The sequence below is a fragment of the Parus major genome, chromosome 1 (assembly GCF_001522545.3).
Source record: "Parus major isolate Abel chromosome 1, Parus_major1.1, whole genome shotgun sequence".
Taxonomy (NCBI): Eukaryota; Metazoa; Chordata; class Aves; order Passeriformes; family Paridae; genus Parus; species Parus major.
In genome coordinates this window covers 64,329,063-64,347,391 of record NC_031768.1, presented here as the reverse complement: position 1 = coordinate 64,347,391, position 18,329 = coordinate 64,329,063, and the positions used below count along the sequence as shown (strand labels likewise).

The following is an 18,329-nucleotide window of genomic DNA, read 5'->3' as shown; positions in this document are numbered from 1 at the left end:
GGCTACACAGAAGGCTGCCTTCCAGCATTTCCAACAGTAGCACTGACCTAATGCTCTGTGGATGTGATCCTGCAGCAGCCACACAGCACGGCCCCATTTCTCAGGGGATGCAGGGAGAGGGCTGTCCCTGCTCATGGAGAGGGTGGGTGGTCTTTCTCCAAATGAGAAGAGGATGGGAGAAGAAACCTGTACACAATCTGTAGAGAAAAGGGTTGGGCAGAAACTACACTGACTCTGCAAGTTCACTTGAGGAGGAAAGGAGAGAGGATGCAGATTAGGCTGGAAAATACAGGACAGGATCATTACTTGTGGGAATTATGCTACAAGTAGCAGTGACTTTTCTAAGTTTCAGGGCATGTTTTTACACAGAACCACATGTCTTCCCATGCTTCCTATGATGAAGTACAAGGCAGCATGCAGTTTGGCCAGAAAAGGGAGAGTTTGGGCAGACTGCCCAAATACTTTTAGTAAAGACTTGCTAATAAAAACACTCCACTGTGGGTCCATTTTCAGATGTACAAGCTAAGCCAGCCCAAGGATAAGTTAAAACACTTTTCAAGTATTTAGGGCCAGTAGAGAGCCAGCTGTGAGGAGATTTGTGTTCATATATCTATCCTCACATAAGCATTTTAGTACTGGCTGCTACCCTCTGAGTGGTATGTGTATTTTGTGGGGAGCCTCAAAAGAAGCTGAACTTCCAAAAAAACCCAAAAGCTGCCAATAAATAAAGGCTAGTTAGGGAAAATTGTTCAAGTTTTGGAATTTATTGGCCTGTTTTCACCCACATCCTTGGTGTTTTTTCCCTTACACTGCTTAAAGACACTTGAGATAGTGTATTTTAATAATTTTACTAAAAGACTTAATGAAAATAAAATCAGGAAAATTTATTACCTAAGCTCACCTACCATAATAATCCAAAAACTCAAGTAAAAAGAATTAAAATGATGAATCAAATTGAAATCAAATGGACATCAAAGCAAATCATTTAAACTCAATAACAAAGAATTTAGTTAGTTAGGTAACAAAAAATGTGGTTATACAAGCCTATAAGAAGATGATCATCCATTGGTAATATACCCCTAGGAAAAAATTTGATTGAAATAGTCAAATATATAATTTGGTTGGTTAACTTGTCTAACAGTGAAACCTATTTAATATCATGACCAAAGCATGACAAAAACAGTGGTATTTTTTTTTCCCTCAAGGAATTGTACACTTATGTGATGACTAACCCCTTCCTGCCCTTGTAGCAATAGAGACTTCAAAGTGACAAGCCCTATTTGCCAGAAGTCACAAAGTGACAGTTTCGTGTCACTCAGGACCTTTAAATGTATAGCACTGAACATGCCATTATGAATAGCTTGATGAGAAATTATATAAGGCTTCTTAAATCCAGAGAAACAGTTCTTTCCAGGAATTTGCCTGCATGGCCAAATTGTCATTTATACATATGCCCAAATAACAATTCAGGATTAAAAATCTCCTGCTAAATTACAACCGGAGTGAAAAATATAAATAGTAACAATAAGAGAATTCTCATTGCTAGTGAGTGATGGCACCAGAAAGCTGTCATGTGGATTCCCTGGCTGACAAAGGCATGTCTGTCACAGTGCTTTATAGATCTGTGACCCAGCAGCAATTATGTGAGACTGGTAATAGCTCAAATACTTCGAGCACTCTTCAGGAAGTTTATATATTCTTATGTGGGAGAATGTCAGAAGAAGGTACATCACTGCATTCCAACACAAAAAACTTTAAAAATACATCACCTGAAACTTTGAACAACAAATCTGTCTCCTCAACACTTCCTTAGGAACTGCTTTCTGAAGTAATATATAATGTCTCTTCTCCTCAATAATGAATCCTCTCTCAAGCACATTAATTATTTCAGCATCTTATAGACAGCAAAATTTTATTTGACTGATAAGAAAATACGAAATAATTGGTACAGAAAACTTTCATTGTGAAAAATGCATCTTGCCAATACTTCCAACTGGCAGAAGATTAATTCTGCATTCTTTTAGCCAAGCTTTTTACTCATCTACTTGAAAAAGTAATCCATCCAGATTTATGTTTGGAAATAGCAAGTAAACAGCTTCATTTTGAAGCACCTGTGTTATGCTTTTTTCATCTTAAGCGAGAGGATACAAGTTCATCTAAACACAAGCCAGCCTAACTTGGATTCTCAATACTTCCTTGGAAAGACAACCATATAAAAGCTGAAAAGAAGAACAAGTAACATTAACATTTCAGGAAAGTGACAGTTGATTATCAGAAACCCCCTGAAACAATATTTTAACCATCAAGAAACTCAGATGTTATAAGAGATTCACAAACTTAAGGATTACTATAAATACCTCATCTGAAATCTGACATAAGGCAGGTTGAGGGAAAATGAGCATGGCTTCCTGGTCCTGAAAAGCCAGAACTGGAAAAGGCTTCCTAAGCCACCAAATCCAGCCACCCAGGCAACTTCCACCAACAATCTGACTCTGAAAAGATCAGACTCCCTGTCAGAAGTAGCTGGGAATCCCCTGCTTGACCCACTGCTTCTGAGAGTGATGGCAGACAGAGACTCATTTGTCCAGTATTTGTCCAGTTCTTCAGTCCTAAATAATGATCAGCTCTTAAGGACTACTGAGAGGATTATCTTTCTTCCAGCACAGCTGAAAAAATGCTATCCCTCTTTAGACTTCATTTGGCCAGGCTGCACAAATACATCTCCCTTACAGCTCCAGACTATTCCCTACACATTGGTGCCACCTGAAACACCTCAGGATGCTGTCCCCAGTTGCTATCCCGAAAAGGCACAGGAACCCTCTAGCTCTTATGGCACACCCCAAACTCCTGGTACCCTCAGGCGTTCAACTACTAACAGATGTCTACAAGTGGTCAGCTGAATTTAACTCCTCCTGTTTGAATTTCTCCTATGTTTGCAGTACTCCTTTGCCACTTTTTATGTAAGAGTGACCAAAGTGTACTTGTTAGTCCAAGACACACTTTCCTGCCTTACATGATTTCAATAATTCTCTATCTCATGCTTGGATATTTTACTTGATTAAGTTCAAGACCTACAATCACCTTGTTCAAGACTACATCATAATCACCAGCTTCTAATCTGCTGATAACCCATGTCCTTTTCCTCCTCAGCTGTTTTCAGTCAATAAAATTCTGGTAAAAGGAAAAAAAAAAATCCTTTTTAAAATTATTCTGTAAATGCTCATGTAATTTGCACTTTTAGATAGATTAGAATAATCTTTTGTACTCTTCCTGCAATAGTGGGATAACTGGTCTCAAGGGCAAAGCAAAAGAAAGCTCATAATGCATGTACCTAATTCTGCAATGATGCATAAATATATATAAGAACTTCTTTTCTTCCAGTAATCATCTTCTTCCCCAGAGCTTGAGCTTTAGTCAGTTTTCTCTGCTTAGATGTATCACACAGGTCTCTGCCTCTGTTTGTTAGTAGTCAGTAAGTCTTTGACTCCATGACCTCTTGTGGTTAAGAATGTAAAATGTTCCCTGTGAATGTCATGAACTTTGTATTTGAAGACCTTGTTCTAAATATACACACCACCATTTTATTTTATTAAGATAGGTGGAATATAAATATGAGCCTTCCTTCCTTCCTTCCTTGCTTCCTTGCTTGCTTCCTTCCTTCCTGCCTTCTTGCAATTATCAAGTGGCTAAAAGAGAAGGTTTTACTGTTTACCCTGCTTTCCAAGTGAGTTGAATGACACGCTCTCCTGCCTCTTACTAGTGCATATAAAGGTAAAAATGTTTTAGATATCAACCACATTCAGTTGTGTCATACCTCAATGCAACCTACCTAAATTTTGACTGCCTAAGGTTCCTAAGTTGGAATGTATTTACCCTGGTCTCTTTCTAGAGCTAGTGGAAAAAGAGAAGGAAAATCCTGCTGTAAGCAATTCAATCAAATCTCCATTTCTTTCTTTTGACTGGCACAGCTGGGTATGAATCTAAGCATCTGCATTTGAAGAATTCTCTGAACCAAAGATGTTCAGAAAGTTCATTTTGAAAAGACCTGAAAATAAGAAATTGCATTTGTTCAAAACCAAATGAATACAAATGTACAAAGGAAGACAGACCCTACCTTAATTAGAAATATCAGGAATATCTCCTGATATGCAGGTTCCTGTCACTATTGTAAACCAAATACAGCAGAAATGCCAGTTATGCCTGCAATAATGCAGATTATGAGACAAATTTATTTAGGAAATTTTTCCATTTTCAGGAAAATTGACCCCAAACCACACAAAGAAGTTGAGTTTCAAATAGATATGTGGAAGCTGTTAACATCATTCTTCACTGTGCAGGTGTGTCCTACACTCTCTGCAATCCCCAGCATGCTGACATGTTAACAAACAACAAACTCAGCTGCTAGTGATTGAGCTTCCATTTGCAATTTTGTTTTTTTTTTTTCTTCTAAAGATGAGAGTATATACAAAGCTGAGTGTAACCCAAAGATAAAACCAGCTGTTAGTACAAGGCCATATACTTCTACTGACTAATGTTGGTGCTTTGTTTTGAAAGTAATCATTTTATTGGCTCCATGCATCTACTCAGTATCATTGCAATATACAAGTTGTTTAAAGTACTAACTTTCAGCATAAAATTACTCATAGTTGATACTCTAGCAGATGCATGGAATCAAAAACAATGGTGGAAATCTAATGATGACTCTGTTAGAAATTCCATGCACAGGAGATGCATTAACTAAATAAGCAGCAGGTTATTCTGGCCTGGCAGGAGCATCTTCCATGAGAGCACAGCCTAGCACACGTCCTTAGAGCAACATTCCCTCCAGCCATTGCTTCCCTGCCACTGAAGTGGTGTCCTCAGCAGGGCTCTCCACTGGTCCCTGTGGGCTGTGCTGCCTCCCGGGGCTCACACTACCTGCCAGGCCACCCACAGCCAGCCCTGCTGGACACTGCTCGCTGCTGAAGTGGGTTAGTGCCCGGATCTTCTGGGCACTGCAATCACCAGCAGCCTCTATTAAAGGAAATCTGAAATTATGGCATTCTTTCCATTGAGAGTTACAGCTTCAGACATGCAATAACCCTTAACAAATAATCAGGAACTGTTAACATAATGCCATCCATCACAGAAAGAGTCGATACTATTTCACCAGTGCTCTAAGGAGAAAAATCAGACAAACAACTGGAAATAATTCCATTTAGAATTAATGTTTGTGAATAGAAAGAAGAGTCCTTTTAGGAATGATTAAGAATCAAAATATTCAAAGTGATTTTTTTCTTACAGCAGCAAAAACTTCAGGCTGTTAGATACCAGGGATAGCACGTTACTGAAACATGGATCCCTCAGTTTTCTACACTCATCACTTAATTTTCAAGGGGGAAAATTAAATTGCCACTGGTACATACTGTGCTTGAGTGCTCACCACTGGCTGTGTAAGGAGTTGCTGACTGAGGTTTTAATATTGCTCACAGTAACAATTCACATGGTAAAATAAGCAATTTGTTTTCCAGAGGTAGAACTGTTTCTGGACTAATCACACTCTTTTGCTTAAATAGTAAGACAAATGGGACTAATTCAAGGGTGGTATAATTTAGACTCTGCCTTTACAGAGTAGTTCCAAAGCTCATTGCAGTGGCATGTCAGTGAGAACTTAATCAAGCTAATTGTCTCAAAACATAAGGTCAACCTCAAGGTAGAAATACCAGCTGTTAATAAAACTCTTCTTCTCAGAAACAATCACTCAGTTTGACTTAACAAGAGTATCTAGATACTACAGATATCAGTAAGAGTGAAAAATGTCCACCATTTTTAGCAATGGCTTAGCAACTGATGGGATCTAGCCAGAAAAGAAATTGTAACATAAAAAGAGATGGGCAGTGGATCATGCAACAGAACGTGTCCATTGTAATATATGGTAAATAATACAGAATTGAGAATTACACCCAATGGCAGTGGACTCTGAAAGTACACTCTCGTTTATTTCTGAAAAGCAACCAACTGTTTGGATGAGAGCTGTGTCAAAGTGCTGCATATATTTGACAATCATTTACTGGCAAGTTTTTGGCAAGTTTTTGCTTTAGGCAATCTCGTGTCCTTAGACTACTTCTTTTGGGAGAATAAAACTGTGGGTGGGATTCAGTTCAGGGTTAAGACACCTACGTTAAATGTCTAAATGCAGACATCAATATTTGAGATAAGTCCCCAAACTCCCTCTGTTGCCAGTGTATAACCAGGATGAGATTAGTTTTCTAAACAGAGAATGACCTTTAAGATATCCTACATGCCTGATACATCCTTGGGAAGTGGCCAAATAGAAAATACCCTTATTTGTCCACAGGTAGAATCCAAGAAGGATGCCATATCAGATGTCACTAGACACATACCTTTTAGCCAACTTTATCACAGCTTTAGTCAGTAAAACTAGCAGCACTTGCAAAGTGATTTGACTTGCCTTAGGGATCGACATGCCAGTCAGCTCCAACAGGTCATAGACTGTTTTCTCACCTCACACACCTATGGACACCTGCATGAATACCCTGTGTGGGCCTGGATGCAAATCCCACGTGGTGAGCAGAATTCAGTTGGCTGAATATCGTGTGTAGGGCCACAAGATGATACACTGAGGTTTCAGATATGACCTGGCCCAGGTGAAAGTCATGACAGGCAGGGAATAGGCTGCCTCTGGGGCAGGTATCATCTGCCAGGTTGCACACAAGGAGGAACCAAGGAACTCGCTGAATTAAGATGCCTGCGGGGGAAGGAAGAATGCAGACCATCTGCTTTAAGGCAGCTGCAGCAGCAGGGGTGCTGCTGTCAAACTGCTCCCTGGCTGTGCAGCCTCCAGAAAAGCCACGCACAGGGGCAGAGAGATGGAAAGGAGCACACCTCTTCTTCCCGTGGTGTCAGAGGGCCAGCAAAAACTGAGACATCAAGGCTGCTGGCAACATCCGGCAATGGATGGGAGACGCCTGTGCAGCTTCACCTCATTGCATGGGGGGAGTTTGCCATGCACTTGCTGCCACTAATAGTGAAATCAAGAATGTCTCCCATTAAATCAATATCTAATGAGAAAATGAAGATATATTACATTGGCAGCCATCATTTGGCACAGATGAGGCTGTTGCAGGCACTGCTCCACTTTTGGGACAATCAAAGTTTTGCCTTGACACAAAGTGCTAACAGGCAACCAGGTGTTATCATCCCACAGCTCGATACCCTGTTACTCCACATTTGAGCAAACGTCAGAGCCCTTCTGGGCTGCCATCTGGTTATTTCTAATCTATGATATTTGGCTCACTCCTTGCCCCACTAGGGATATATATTGCTAGGGTTAAATTAGAGTTGCCAAGATTTTCCAATAACTTTCATAGATACATGATTATCATATCACATTAGAAAGGCAAAACAGCACAGAATATAAATGATGGACACATATGCATGTATTTCAACACTAGGACAGAATGTTTCACAGTCCAACACACTTCACTATTCAAAATGCTTTCCAGATATTTCACTGGTATTTCACTTTGCTATCTCACACCCCATTAGTTCTAATTATACTCAACCCTGAGCTATTTAGGCAAATTTTGATAGCAGCCTGCTTATTGACAACCACTCATCCAAGTTGTTTTCATCTATGACTTCAACTAGAAAGATTTGGGGTGAACTGGCTGTATGTTTGCCTTTTCCTATGGGACAACAGGCAAAGCTTTCTACCTCAGTCACAACTTCTTGCTGTCACATTTTCAGGGGTGACAGCATCAGATGGCTTCAATATTATGTCCCATCCTTGAAGTCTTTATCCTTACCTTTTCCTTCACATTCTTCAATCAACTTATTTTATCCACACCTCTCCTCCAAAAAACTAAACCCTCTTTCTCGTCTCATAAAACCTGCCCAACCAAACCCAAGCCAGACTAAACCAAAAATAGGAAGTATAAAGGAAATTAAGCCAGCTTTCTTGAGAACACTGTTAGTAGACTATCTGCAAAGCTTCAGTTTGTGTCAGGTGAGAAGGCAGAAGTGAGGAATTGAATTGGCTGGTGACCAGCTCTACTTCTGCAAGTCCAGCTTGATTTGATGAGAACAGATGAGCAACCACTAAAATAGCTAATCTCTGCCACATTGCTTTTAACTGTGCAAAGTAAGGCTGATCAAGAGCAACCACCAAAGAGGAAGCAGGAGCAGGTGTACCTGTGCCTGCATGACACGAGCCCTGCTGTCTCAGCTATATTCAGAAAACCACCTGCTACCGCACAGATCTGCATGTGACAGAACCAAGGCATAAGGAAGGCACCTTCCTTACTGAGACTTGCTTTGTGCTCCTCAAAAGCATGTGCAAAACTTGAGTGGGTCATGAAAGTGCACTGGAGCTTGAGCATTATTTTTTCATGCTGTCATTCCTAGAGGAATAGATACCCTAAGGCTGCATCTGCCTCAGCAAATATTACAGTACAGTAGGAGCAGAACTGCTTGCTGAGAACCCTATATTTCAGGAGATTTACCTCAGATGAGCTCTATCCGTCCTGCAGGCCAAGCTTACAGCTTACACTTTAGCAGCTGGAGTGTGGCAGGAACACACCTGGAGTCAATGAGATGTCTTTGGATCCTGTAGAGGAATCTAGTCCACAGGCTCCAGGCTTTTCTGCAGTGCCAAAAAAATCATGGTAGGAGGGGAAAAAGTAGGAGGGAAAAATCACTTAAGAGGGTACTTTGATGTTATGATACTAGATTAATGTAGATGCATCTACAATAATTCAATCTCCAGTATTCAGTTTAGGAACTTCAGTGCTGACTTAAATTTCTCTGATCTTTGAACACCTAAGAAAGTTTCCCCTAGCCCGTTGGTATTTGACAGTATTGCTGTTATTTCCATGGGTCTTGGTGGATGGTACATTAAATTAACTTTTTTTAAGGTGCACCTCACTTAATCAAGGGAAGGGTTCAGTTATCTATCTATCTATCTATCTATCTATCTATCTATCTATCTATCTATCTATCTATCTATCTATCTACAGCATGATCTTTAGTGCATGATTAAATTCTTACTCTTGGTGTTGAGTCCCTCCCTCCCAAACTTTTCTACGATTCTATGAGTAAAACTCCTCTTCTTTGTGAAAAGACTGTTGCCCCCAACCTATCCCCCCACCCTTCTCCACAGATCTAGAGGAAATTGTTCTCCTTCAAGCAAGATACTCAGTCTTCCTTTTGAAAATAAAAATATTATAATATAATTATATTACAACAAAAGTATAATAATATATAAATATTATAAATAATTTTTCAGGAGGATGATCTTAGATCACTGCTTTCAAATGAGAAAGACATCTTATTCTTGATGTTCATGAAATGGTTCAGTGTTCAGAGAACTTGGTCAAATCTTGAACAAAGCAATACAAGACTGCTTACAGGTATATATTCTAATCCAAATGTTCTGAAACATAATACTTCTGATTCCTTCTGAAAATTCCTTCTGAATTTTGCCACGGAAAAAGAAATTCAAAATTGACTACAATCAGGGAGAAGGGACGAGAGTGTGATGCCAAAGATTAGCACTTAGAGCACTTGCTTGAAAGAGACAGTGCTCAGTTCTGCATTCAGGACTGGCTAGAAATAAAGGCTCAAAAGATAAAATAGAGACTTTCTGGTAGGCCTTTTACCAAACACAAAGTTAGAATCATAACAGAGGACTGCAATGAGAGTATGCTCAAATTTATTACATGGTCTACAAATCGAGAATATGAACTGAAAATAACAGTACAATTTTTACCCTATAGACTTTTTGATTGTCATTTGTCATAGCAAAATGTTGTTCTGCCAGTGTGTAATGTTAATTTTGAACATGCATTGAAAAGAATTTAGACTTATGCTTTCTATGTATTCTGTAGTACAGATCAAGTAAGCAGAATATGATGATTAAAGAAAGCTATTCTATTTTGGATGACACTACAGACTTTAAAAATTAAAGGTCTTAAACTCTCTCCATGATTTGTACTGACCTCAACAAGTCAAGAATGATTTGTCTCCAGCTACTTTTTTTTTCTTCTTGATTGAAAACAAACCTCTGCGGCTGTTTTTCCGATTTTGTAACAGTTATATATAACAGACCAACAAGTGTAAAATACTGTGGGCTTTTAAACTATTCAGAAATTCTACACTTCTTGATAATGAAATATTTCTTCACATGACAGGACAAAACAAAATGATTTTATACTTATAAATATATCTGGACTAGATATATAGACTCCTAGGAACAATAATTGAGGGAATTTCCAATTGCTTATGTTCATCTGAAGTCAGAACCACCTCTGTCATCTAGGAAATTGTGAGAGTTCCTGAATTAATTACCATGTGGCCTTTTTAGAAGCAAATCTGCTTAACTGTTACCACTGTGCTGAGTGTGAATAAAGATGCTTTGTATATTCTTTTTCTTAAGACAATGTTCTCTGCACACCACCCACAAATGCCTAAATAGAGCTACATTGTATTTTGATACTATTTCTGATTATTACTAAAAGAAATCTAAGAAAAGCTCCTCACATGAGAGAGAACTTTGTTCTCAAATCTTTGCTTTAGGAGACACGGCAATATTCTAAGTTGCAGGGATCATTTGGACCAGACATATCTTCATCATGGATGTCTCCTTTGAAAATACATTGATATGATTTAAATCTTTTACTTGCATATTTTACAAAATGCAGGTGGAGGATAGAGACAAAGATACCAGATAAAGGGGATCTGAGCTATTCCCTTCTGCTCAAACAACCTTCAAAGTGAATCCAGTTATGAGTTTTTTAAATAGTTGGACTTTTGCAGAATGATCAAACTTCAAAGACCATTTCATCACACTTGCTATATAGAGTTTAAGGGAAAAGGCTGTCAAGTTGCATCAAGTTAATGCACTACAAATAATTACCACTCCTATAACACCATCACTCTCTTTCGCAAACAAATCAGTTGCTAAGTGCAAAGTTCTAAGCTTTTGTCAGCCAACTGGTAAATAGTTCCAACTCCTCCACCCCAAGCTTATTAATCAAGAAAAAATGTAGCTAAAATAAGATGTTCTGAATTACATCTTCCACCATGGTCTAGCCAACAAATAAAAGATACCTCCTTACTTACATAATTAATTTTGTTGGAATACCTAGAAGATAATACCTGAAACACAAAGCAACCTTGGTTGCTGTTGTACAAGTTACTTCAGAATGTAAAAGAAGATGTAAAGAAAAGCAAATGGACCTACATGCCCTGCATCACATGCTATGCCAGAAATCTACCTGGAAAAAAGTTGAGACTTTTTTCTGTACTTTTCCTGCTCTCTGGTCATTAATTCAAACTCCAAGTGTACCCAAGGCCACCCACTTTAATAGCATAACCGACTTATTGGTTAACATATTTCAACCTGAGTGAGAAGACACAGATAAAAAAATCTTATCATGAAAAGATGACAGCACAATGAGTATCAGTAAGTTTGAAAGTGAAATGGATGAGGAGCATATTGGAGTGACTAACGCCAGTAGCTCCTCAAGACAGACACAAAATCGGGCAATTGTGAAAGCTTCCCATGTCCTGATACTATTTCTTCACTTGTACCAAGACAAACAGACAGTTTCATCTTTGCCCACGACAGTGAGATCATCATTTTTAACTGGCATATAAACTGTTGTGGAGGAATTCCTCCCACCTAAGTTTAGTTGTCTAAATTTAGTTGTCCACAGTAGTCTTAGTTAAATTTAGTTGATTAACTAAGAGGAGTTCTCCTTTACAGTCAGTGTAGTGAAACAGGCTGCTACAGATTCCTCATCTATCTATCTATATATATATATATCTATATATATCTATATATATATATCTATATATCTATGTATATATATATATATATATCTTAGATACTTTCTTTAAGATCAGATTAATTCCTCCTGGAGACGTTGTGGGCTACAAGGGAGGCTGATGCTGATTTGTTTGGATTTAGACATGTGTAAATGAATTAGAAAGACTTTTAGTATGTCATCCAGAAAATGGATTTAGCCTACAAATTCTTTCCATGTGGGACACATGAGTAATGAAAGGCAGCAGGAGACAGTTTAATCATGTATTAAACTGTGTTTGAATAGATGGTAATTTAGATCTGCAGTACACATGTTTATAGATTTAGAGTTGTTTTGCACAGTGGAATTAATATTAACCTTTATAACAACTTCAACAATTATATTTGTAAAATAAAAAGTGTGACGTGCCCAGTTTTTATGCTTGATAAATTATTTGCAACTTAATTAAAATTACTTTAATTCATCTTTTAAAGTAGTTGCTCTGAAGCTTAAAACATTTTATCAATTTTGTGAGACTGTAATACAGTTTCTTCAAGAAAGTTTATTTTTATTTTCATCTATTATAAAATTAATTTATATTAACATCTTTGAGTGAAAACCCTGTATTCATTCACATATTCTTTATACAAAAGGAATTATGACTCTGGAAAACTTATTTTTCCCTTTCTTGTTAGGTGAACATACTGTCCTTAGTACAACATGCAACTTTAAATTACAGCATCACCATATGACAATGCCAGACGCATTGGAGAATTCAGATCTAAAACAGTACAATTCTTGGATTTTAAATCTTTCATTCATGCCACTGTGAAGGTCAGATGTTGATGTTTTGAGTTGGTTAAGGACCATGGAATGTTTTGCTTCTCAGCTTAGAATATTCTTCCCAAGCAGCCGCAGGGTTTGTTCCTGGGCCTAAATCAAGACTCAAAACATTCCACGACCCTTTGCCTTGTAAACTGAAACATCAACATCTGCCCCAAATACCAACCCTCCAGAAAGAGGGCACATGGGATGACACATCATCACAAGTATTCTTACACGTTATTTGGGAAGAGCCACCTTCAACCACCACAGGACTTGTAAATAATTAATTAGATTTGAAAACCCCATACTTTTACTAATAGGGTTTTCAGCTGGTATAGCTTAGAAAGAGCAAATTCCAGATGTCAGGTTCTGCAAATTTTGTTTTTATTTTTGCAAATAATTTGGCCATGAGAGAAGCCAGAAAGCAGGATTCTCCAGACTTTCTACTTCAATGGAGTGTGCGCTGCAGCTTTTGAGACGTGGAAGAGGGAAACTTTAATTTACAACCTTTAATTTCACGTTATTTCATACAGTTTCTCCAGGACACTTATCTATCTTACTGAAGACAGAAGAAATAAGTTGTTACTATAAACAAATACTTCACTAGTATTTCTACCACCATTTCCTATTTTTAACAATTATATTTATCATTAAGCTTTGTACTTCAGATCGTTGCTTATGTTCAGAACTATTTCTTTTCTATTTTTGGATCTGATCCTTCAGCACTAAACATTTCATTCCCACACAACTGCCTTAAAGAGACAGTAAGAACACATAGGAAACGACAAAAATGAATGTTTAGAAACAGCTAACCTTGCAGCATAGAATAGCTGCCATGTAACAGAACCTCAACACCTCTAATATATCACAGCTTTTTCCTTGTGGATCCAAAAAAACATCATGGTCAACCACATGACATGAGCACCCTTGACAATAAGCTGTGAAAACAGCTACTTAGTACTTAGTCCACTGCGTATTTCCTGTTTGGTTTTAAGCATAGAAAGCTCTTACGTGGACAGCCAATTCATTGTGAGAAGCTTCTACCTCTGTCAAAGCAGGACACAACACTACCATCAATTTTATGATGAAATTCTACTTAACAGCTAGTTTAAATTACAAGACAGTCAGTAACAGATTGAGATCATTGATCAAAAATAAGGATGAGACTAGACTGAGACAAAGGAAATGTGCTAACATGGGAAGATGTCATTAATTCAAGACTGCAAGGGGTCACAGAATGATGCATACCTTTAGAGAGGGGAATCATGATCCAGTACAATAGCTTGGGAAGTTCAGATGCCAGCACCCAGGAAAAACAGCTGCAGAAAGCTGGCAGTAGAAGGGTGCAATCTACTGCAGACTGGAGAAAGCTTGGAGAAAGCAAGCCTTCACTATCAGGAAGGAAGAATACAATGGTTTAGGAGGAGAGCGCCAGAACCATCACCAATTCCCTTCAGAAGATTGCACCCTGGACAAAATATACTTCACAAAGAACGGGATGTGGGATAAGGCTCATGTATCAGGGGACTCTCCAAAATAATTCCAGTATCCCCCGCCAAAGACATAATCTATGCCAACCAAAGAACTTTTCCCATAGCATATTTAAAAGTGTACTGTGTTTACTGGTGAGTGTGGCTTCTCTCATCCAGCTAAATGACCTAAGTACATGAGGAAAATACTTGACAGACATCTCTCCAAGGCTAAGCAAGAAGTGTGTGGAATGACTGAAGGCTTCTAATTAATTAAAGGTTTTCTTCCCTCTCTGGATCATGTCAAGATTCTTTACTTCTCATCTTCATTTGAGTTGTTGGGGGGCATTTTTAATGAATCAGTGACATTTACTCACTGACTGCGCAACGTACCTTGTCTCCTAATGCACCAGTTCTTATATACCACTTCTACTTCAACAGAAGATCAGAAGAGGTTGGTAAAGTTAATGGGAAAACAATAACCTGAAAGCTAGATGGTGTGGAAATACCTAATTAAAGTTGGAGCAATAATCTCTGCTTTGCTGATTTCCTTTGTATGAAAGAAGAGAAACCCAGCAATTATAATCTAAAATTAATACCACTCCCTGTAGCCTTCCTGAATGAAGACACTGAAGCTGTGCTGGTAGGCTAAGAGTGGATTCAGTCCTTCATTAATGTCACCTTGTGTTGGGTGGTGGGAATGCCAGCTCACAGCTGTACAGCTCTTTCCCAGGGATCCTACCAGTGCCTAAGCAGTATATGTAAATGTCAAGTGAACAGCGTGTGGACACACATCTTCTCTCCTCTGTATTTTGGTCAGACCTATGTTTGCTCCTGGATTTATTTGCTGTTACTGAATCAAACATGACCTCCAGCTTGTGATCTGAGTATATAGCTCCTCGTGGTGTGGTACAGGAACCAGCTGAGCTTGAAAAGAAATGGTGGAAATAAAGGCTGGTTTTCAACACAATTCCAGCTTGTGGAGACCATAGCTGAGACACAGTGCTGTCAAATCTGCCAATAAAACTAAACTTCTTTCTTGGTATATTTTTTTCTCCCTTTTTCCTTCCTGGGCTTTAAAGATGCTGAAGGGCCTTGAGGGGAAGCTGTATGAGGAGTGGCTGAGGTCACTCGGTCTGTTCAGCCTGGAGGAGACTGAGGGGAGATCTCACTGCAGTTACAACTTCCTCAGGAGGGGAAGGGGAGGGGCAGGCACTGACCTCTCCTCTGTGGTGACAGAACACAAGGGAATAGCCTGAAGTTGTGTCAGGAGAGGTTTAGGTTGGATATTAGAAAAAGGTTTTTCACCCAGAGGGTGGCTGGGCACTGGAACAGGCTCCCTAGGGAAGTGGCCACAGCAGCTGCCTGAGAGAGTTAAGAAGCATTTGGACAATGCTCTTCGGCATATGAGGGCACAGGATCCTTGGGGATGCTCCTGTGCAGGGTCAGAATCTGGACTTTGATGATCAGTGGGTCATTTCCAACTCAGAATATTCTGTGATTCTATGATTCTTCATATTATTTCAAAGTTAAAGTTTCATTAGATAATTTGTTCTTACATTTCCCAGTGGAGCTACTTGTTCCACCTTGGTGTAGCTCCAGGCACTAAATATTGCTGCAGACAGAGCTGCAGGAACTATTTAATTTAACCTCTCTAAGAGAAGAGAGAGTGTATAACAGATAAATTGTACTAGCTAATCTCTGCTATCTTACCCAGCACAGAAACAACCCAAGGAAATGTTCAGGAAAATAAAGCTAATGTGAACAGACTGCTGCCTGGGTACTTTCTTTCTCTCCTCCTCTCAGTACAGAAAACCTTCAACTCAGAGGCACAGAGCCATGCTTATTCCATTTCTTTGAAAACTCATGCAAATTTAGACCAATTTGCATTCAGTTTGACTCTCACTATTCTGTTTATCTTTTCTATTATTTATCATAAAGTAATTTTGCAGGAAAATTTAATAACATGGAAAGACTGTGCCAGAGGTGGCAACTTTGCTCCAGCTGCCCAGAAAGCCTGAAATACACAATACTTGTAATAGCTGGTTAGTCTGAGTGTATTACTTGGCCCATCTTTCCTTTGCAGACTTCCATAGTTAACATGTTTTATGTCAATAACTCATAACTGAAATTACATTAAAAATCTGTCATCATATAAACAGTTCAAATAACTAATGAATGTGTTAATCATCTCTTACTAAAGACTATTAAACAATGTGCTGCCAAAAAAAAAAAAAGGATTAAATCTGTATGCTGAAATATAACAAAGTCTTTTAGTTTGGGGTCGTTATTTAATGACAGACTGAGACTTTGCAAAGGATCAAAATGCCATTTTACAATGGATTTTAAATTTTCAAAATTGAACTGTGTTCCAAATTAGACTATTTCAATATTAATCAAGATCAAATGCTGAGAGCTGGAAGTGTGGGAAGAGAATACATTGATGAACCAAAAATTTAAAAAAGAGTTACAATTTTGACATTAATAGTGCATTTAAATAATTTTAAAATGAAACAAAAAATCAAATAACTAAAACTTTCTGAGACATTGTTCCAAAGATATCTAAATGGATTATTTCAACATTCTGGAATAATAATCTCCCCCTGAAGCTTTCATCCAAAATAAAACTCTGATATCAATTTTTCTGCTAAATGCTGGATGCAATTTTAATTTGTCTTATTTTTAATATCTCTTGGTTTTACTGACTTTTATTTACACTGAATGAAACTCAAGAATCTCATTAGAATTAATTATGTTCACTATTTTTTTGACTTTAGATTTCAGATGCAGTGAGGTAAATTTTTTTTAACTCTTCAGTTCTAAGCCAAACATATAAAATCTGTGGACACACAATAAATGTAATATGAACTACCTGAAAAAATGTGATCACTGAAGATGCTCCTACTATATGCAGTAGGATCTGCATTCCTACTGTAATATTTATATTTTTTAAAATATTTGAGTATTTATCAATATATTATATATATATTATAAAAAGTGATGACATTTCTGTTATGGATTACATATTTAAAGACAAAAATCAGTTTTAATTATGTTGTAAAAGACTGGAATAAAGACACTAAAACAGATTTTTTTTATCAGAACATTAAAAAAATTACAAATACAGTGTATGTGACTTCATTAAAAGCAGTCACATAATCATTAAGTCCCATAGATACCAAATTATATTAAAAGAAATTTCTTCCCCTCATATATTTCCACACTAGCTCTTGCAAGGAAGAACTTCATATTTTTTTGATAAAGTCAGAGAAATGCCACATAGAGATTCAGGGTTCTTCATATGAAATATGCAAATAGCAGCTATAAAAGATTCAGGTGATCTGCATAAAGCACCCTCAAGCAAGGTTCATTACACCTTAATGGAACCAGAATTTTTTTTAAAAAAAGTCCCACGTGCCCATGTTTAACTGCCTGAAGTAAACCAAGAGCCAAACCATGGCTGATTCATTTCCTCAGTAGCTGTTTTGCTCATGTAAAGACCTTCACTCAAAAGAAAGAATTAGCAAGAACCCAGATGCACTGCAAAAGACACCACAAAATGATCTCCATACCACAAGAAATGTAGGTTCAGGCCTTATTATGCCCTAACTGTGCAGGTCTGACACCATTCTTGCTGCCTGTGAACATCTGCCAACCATCCTGTGTCACTGCAAACTGCTTTCACAGGTGATGCTGCATCCTCTTATGGGAAGTGAGAGCCTCTGACCCATTGATGCCAGAGGATGCCCTCATGCTTTGAGAGAATTTAGCCAGTGCTGGATTGCCCCACTCACACATGCTGAGAGGCTGGAGGGAAACCATTTGCAACCTCCTCCTGAGTCCTGGGCTCCAGGCACAGAAACAAAGACAGAACTGGGGACCCCACTGCCCACGTTTAACCTGACATGGCTTGTGTCCAACTGTAATTCTGCTTGCCCAGTAGCTCTATACAGAGGAATTGCATGGCTTGTCCTCCCTGGGTATCTTGACCTCAACAACACAAATGAGGCTTTGATCTTCCTTGGTGTCCTGTTTCTTGTCCACTGAGGTGGGTAAAAAAATATGCTTCAGCTGTATTCAACCTTCTACTGAGGTAAAACAGCCATATGATTTATGTATTATTTTCTCTATCTTTGCTTTTGGGCAAAGAGACACAACCACTGGGACAGGAATAGGAATAGGAATAGGAATAGGAATAGGAATAGGAATAGGAATAGGAATAGGAATA

At 38.3% G+C, this 18,329-nt stretch overlaps 1 protein-coding gene across 1 annotated transcript in view; it reads right to left on the bottom strand.

Moving 5' to 3' along the window:
- TRPC4 (transient receptor potential cation channel subfamily C member 4) overlaps nucleotides 1–18,329 on the bottom strand; it is a 128,072-nt gene that overhangs the window by 84,926 nt on the left and 24,817 nt on the right. The window lies entirely within an intron of this gene.